At 46.6% G+C, this 5,736-nt stretch overlaps 1 pseudogene; it reads left to right on the top strand.

Moving 5' to 3' along the window:
- The first annotated feature begins 1,371 nt into the window (after window positions 1-1,371).
- LOC102040310 lies at window positions 1,372-3,853 on the top strand (annotated as a pseudogene).
- The last annotated feature ends 1,883 nt before the right edge of the window (window positions 3,854-5,736 follow it).

The following is a 5,736-nucleotide window of genomic DNA, read 5'->3' on the forward strand; positions in this document are numbered from 1 at the left end:
TTGTTTGTCCTTCTGTGGACCTCCTTTAGTTCTGCCAATACTACAATGAGCTGAATTTTGCTCCCAGTTCCTGTGAAGGAGTGGGATCTATCAGTTTTGTTCTGACCTTGTTTGGGATTGATCATATGAGTGCTTTTCAGTAGGTGAGGAGGAAGGACACCTCTTGAAAAAAATGTTAGGCTGCCTCTCCCTGGCTGCAGTGTTGCTGTACTCTTAATGAAATCTCATTACACTGGTCACTGATCAGTTCAGTGAATCGTGAAATGCATCCCCAGTTTTGTTTTTGAAGAGGAGAGACAAAAGGGCAGTCAGATCCCTTCCTCACCCTGAACTCTCTATCCAATAGATTTATCCAGGGGCAAGACTGGAGTCTAAATGATCCTGATAGTGAACAAGTGTCATTGATCACAGCTTCATCTGTCCATTCCATGAAACTGAGAAATGAGGAATTATGCATTTCAGGAAAAGAATGATGAGGTTTTGTTACTTGGCAACTGTAGCTCCCACATATTTTGGAAAAAATTGAGAACATCCTGTACCTCAGAGAAATCAACCAGTTTAGGTGAGGAGGAAGGGAGCTGGCAGCAGATCTCCAAAACTTTGAGCTGGAAAGATCTCGTGGGGCTTGTGGAAGCAAAAATTGCTTTATGTCTTCATGCTTCTCAGCTTGTCTCCTCCATGTGACTGTCTGCATCAGTTTCTGGGCTCTTCGCGGTGAAATAATCCATTGTTCTGCCATTTCTGTCTCGCAGAGGCATTTCACAGCCATCTGAATGGGCTCTAATCCACCTGCCAGCTGCAATCAGCACACAGCATGGCTGCACTCCTGTCAGCCAAGACTGGAGCGCCAGAAACAAAAACCTTCAAAAGAGGAATCAGCAAGAGATCTGGATGTGAAAACTGGGGAGGGGGCAACCAAACCTGAGGGCTGGTGAGTGTACACACAGGGATAGCAAAAACCAGGCAACAAGGCCAGAGTAAAGTTTGACTTGCCCTCTGCAGTGGCAGTTGACTTCAGACAAGAATTCAGACATGATTATTAAAATAATAATTTAGGGTTTCAGTTGCTGGGAGCCAATCTCCAAGGTTGAGCTCAGCAGACTGCTGTGTTGCTGGACTCCAGATAATGCATTTATGCAATGGTTTAGCATTTTTGGTCCAGCTTTGTTACTGACAACTTTGCCGTGTGAAATCCCATTTCTCTTGCTAGGTTGCATATAAGAATCCAGTGGTTTCAAAGAGCAGATCTTAAGTCTCCAAGACAACCCTGCAGTAACCAATTAAGTAAAAGCAAGATAACAAAACTACCATGGCAAGAACTGATTGAAACGGTCTGTTGCTTCAAGGAATGAGATTGCTACAGGGGCGAAGATGTCTTATTGCAGTCCTTGTAAGGTCTGCCTGGCACTGCAGTCTGTACTGTGAAATTCCAGTTGGCTTCATGTAGAATCAATGACAGTTGGGTTGTTAATACCCAGTAGTTAATTTGGAATCCTGTTTTTTTCTAATTACATCATTAAAAGGACATGAGCTGATCTCACTGCAGCCCAAGCAGCTGGAACAGCCTGGCAAGAGCCTGTCTCTGAGGCACAGACATCAAAGCACTGCTCACAGGTCTCCCAGGGGGTGGGGAGAGGTTCTGGGGTATTTTCATCATGTGCATAGTATAAGAAAAGATCATAGGAAATAAATGTGAGGGAGATGGAACTTCTTTGGCTAAACCATTCCTGATCACAGGGTGTCTCACCTCTTCCAAGGCTCCTGTGATGGTGGTTTCATCTGCTCCCCACAAAGTCTAATGTGAGCCCTTCCTAATTGTAACCAATATATCTCCCTTACTGCAACCTATCATTTCTTGTCCCCTGGCAGACACAGATGATAGTTTATTACCTTCTATACTGCACTTTTACCTGTTTGAATGGTATCATCATGCATCTCTTCCATTTCCCCCAGACTAAACCAAGTAATTTTTTTTTCTGTACCTCCTTGCAGGGCTCATTTGCTGTACCTCTGGTTGTTCTTGCCACAGTCCTCTGGACTCTCTGTGCTCAACAGCCAGAAGTCAGGGGGCAGGGGCCAGGCAGTGCACTGCCACAATTAGTACAGAGCGGGTGATGTGCAGGTACCATATGCAGAGAGTGTGTTGGGAGGCAAACAAGTGCCTGCTCTCACATGATTTACCTACAAGCAAATCCTCCATCATCTTCAATGCTACCAGAAGGGACAGTGTGCCTACAGTGCTTGGTACAGGTGTGATCAGATAAGGCTCACAGTCCCCCACTGCCCCTGAGTGTGGTCCCACCAGCACAGGCAGCACAGAGCAAGAGGAGCTCAGGGACAGAAATCTGTGTGGCTTGAGTGAAGAGCAGCAGAAGTCCAGTGCCCTCAGAGCAGTGCTGTGCTGCAGTGACCAAAATAACAACCTGGAAGTGAAGCCCCATTACCACTTGGAAGCAATTTGCAGTGGACTGGGAGCTCCTGTGGTGACAGGGAGCAGCTGTGTCCACACATGGTGGGGGGAATGTGGCACTTGGGAGAGTGCTGCCTGTCGTGGGTGAGATATGTGGGCAGCAAATGCTTCAGCCTTTCAACCAAGAACAGAGGAAGGCTCACAAGATTATGTGCATGGCAACATTTGGGGTTGATAAGGAGAAGGCCTTTGCTTTCCAAGCCTCTCAGGTCAAGGTGTGCAGAGTCTGTGTGGAAATGCTGTGTGAGAAACCACCAGCCTCTGAGAGGAGGTTTGGGATCCTTTCCAACTGCAACCACACACACTTCTTGTCCTGCATTTGGCAGTGGAGATGTGCCAAGTAGTTCAAGAAATCCATCATCAAATCCTGTCCAGAGTGCAAAGTAATATTCAAGTTTGTCACTCCCAGTGTGTACTGGGTAGAAAAGCAGAAGAAAAAATGAGCTGATTAAGGAGTTTAAGCTGAGTGGGGAAAAAGCCCTGCAAGTACTTTGAAAAAGGGAGAGGAATGTGCCAGTTTGTATGAAAGTGTCTTTGGAAAGAAGTTTTGCAGGGAACAAAAGGGCTGAAGGAGGTAACAAGGTCCTACAGAAATGTTGGCTTCTCTGAGCAATTGTTCTGTATGCTGGAATGCACAATTGGGAACTACTCTTCTCCAAACGCAGTGACTGCCTCAACACTGTGGCAGGAGCCCAGGCTCTTTGTTTCCCTGTCAGCTGAGCTATTTCCATGTTCTGACTCATCCACGGCTGTTTCTACACCAGTAAAAGCAGCAGCATTTGCAGCATTGTTCAAGTCCTCACAGGTGAAAACAATTATGAAGCAAAAGTTTCCCCACAAGCTGCACCAGTCATGCTGAGTTTTTCACTTTTCCCTTTGTGGGTGTTGCCTCATGTGTGCAGCTCTGGGTATGGTTCTCTAGGACAGAGGCACACAAGTGACAGGAGGCCACAGTGATCATGTCCAAACCTGCCTTTCCTCAGGAACCTGGTGCCTCACAAAATGTCTCTGAGTCAATCTCAGGACTGTTTCTTGTGCTGCCTTCACCTTTCTGCATGCCCCATGCCTGTTGTGAGTGCAGCAGTCACTTCCTTCTCCCTGTCCTGTGTAGCTCCTGTTCAGGCAACCTTTAATTGCTACTTCTTCCACCTTCTTTTGAAGAACAGCACTTACATTTTATTTCCTTCTGGATAGAAAGTATAATTCTTTTCAGCTAGTTCTCTCTTCCACTTTTGTTAAATCCCCGATGAGTTGGTCTTAAACTGCTGAGCCTTGCTTTCCTCTTCTATAAGACAGGACAAGCGCAGCACCCAGAGGCTTGTAAATCCTGTCATCTGTGCTGCTGCAGCAAAAGGCATCGTCATTGAACACGTCTTACAATGAATTGTGTTGCCATCAGCTGGGGATCTAGGAGGCAGATATTATTGGGAAGTACTGCTAAATGTTATGAACAGAACTTTGTTAAATTCTATCTCTGTGGAGAGAAAAAAAAAAGAAGTTACAAAACCGGTCAGACCAGGGTGGCTGCTGAGGTGCTGCCATCCTGTTTGTTATGTTAATTACAAGTCCTTAGAGTTAATAGTTCCTTTTGTATTGGTAAAACCCTAGCCAGGGCAAGTTAATGGCACCTCTCCGCAGACAGAGGAGGAGAGAAAAAACACGGGGAGGAGGAGGGGGGCGTTACACTATGTAGATTTCGGGACCAGTGTACTATGGGAAGTCAAATTTACCATAAAAACCCCCAAAACGACGAGCCAATCGTAAAGTTAAGAAATTAGAGCGATTCCTGGACGTGAGGAACAGAGTGCTAGACCTGCAGAGATGTTGGGAGACCTTTGTGCCCCTCGCCCTGACGGAAGCCAGCCGGGACCGGGACCTGGAGCCGGGACGCGGCAGAAAGTCAGAAACGCAGGGGTCCTTCCCAGACGGTCATGTGCAGTAGGTGGCTTCCCGGCTCGCCCCCTAGTGGACAAAGCTGTGCAGATCCTCTTTCTCTGAGCCATGCTGGGAAGGAATATGAGGGGCTGCGGAGTGCTGGGCTTCCCACTCTTGAGTTGGTCGCTTTCAATAAAGGCATTAAAGGGAGAGATGTCACCAGCCCTGTTTTATCTCAATCTTCCTTCATGGTCCACAAAACAGTCCGAAACCTGTTGCAAAGTGCTGTAAAAGGTGCCGTAAAGCACGACTGTTGCAAAGCTGCCATAAAGCGCGACTGTCGCAAAGGGTGCCGTAAAGCGCGACCGCCGTGAAAGGTGTCGTAAAGCGCAGCTGTCGCAAAAGCTGCCGTAAAAGCGCGACTGACGTGAAAGCGGCCGTAAAGCGTGACTGTCGCAAAACTGTCGTAAAGTGTGACTGTCGTAAAATCTGTCGTAAAGCGTGACTGTTGGGAAATGTGTCGTAAAGCGCGACTGTCGTGAAAAGGTGCCGTAAAGCGCGACTGTCGTAAAATCGGCCGTAAAGCGTGACTGTTGCAAAAGGTGTCGTAAAGCGCGACTGTCGTGAAAGGTGCCGTAAAGCGCGACTGTCGTAAAATCGGCCGCAAAGAGCGACTGTCGTGAAAGGTGCCGTAAAGCGCGACTGTCGTAAAATCGACCGTAAAGCGCGACTGTCGTGAAAGGTGCCGTGAAGCGCGACTGAAGTAAAATCGGCCATAAAGCGCAACTGTCGTAAAAGGTGCCGTAAAGCGCGGCTGTCGTAAAACTGCCGTAAAAAGGGGAAGAGGCACAGAAGAGCCCAAGAATTCTGTTACCAAACTCCTCAAAAAACCTTTCAAAACACAAGAGCAGAAGTTAAAGATATTTAAGGAAATTTAAGGAAATTTAAGGATATTTAAGGAAAACAACTGTAGGATGGAGCCCTAATTTATCTCAATCCAGTTCACTGATCTTGGGTTGAGAATATTTTAGGGCTCCCCAAAAATCATGCCTGACTGTTATGAATTTTTAGGAATGCTGAACAGTGAGTGGCTCTGGGTTTGGGAAATATCCATCTTCAGGTATTCTTTTTAATCTCTTTATACCTCAGTTTTTTAATCATTCAAGTGGGGAGTGAGAAGCAGCATTTTCCTGCCTCCCATCACATGCACTGTTGTTGAGGAGGCTTCACTGCTGCTGCTGCTGGCAAAGTGGGGTTTTTATTTGAAGGGCTGAGAGTTTCTAACCTGCACTTAGATATATAAATATTCCAGCCAGCCACAATTGCTTTACATCCTGAGGGTTTGATTCATTTTCCTTCCACTTGAAGAAAACATTGGGAATTCAGCATCC

The sequence above is a fragment of the Geospiza fortis genome, unplaced genomic scaffold, assembly GCF_000277835.1.
Source record: "Geospiza fortis unplaced genomic scaffold, GeoFor_1.0 scaffold55, whole genome shotgun sequence".
NCBI classification, from domain to species: Eukaryota; Metazoa; Chordata; class Aves; order Passeriformes; family Thraupidae; genus Geospiza; species Geospiza fortis.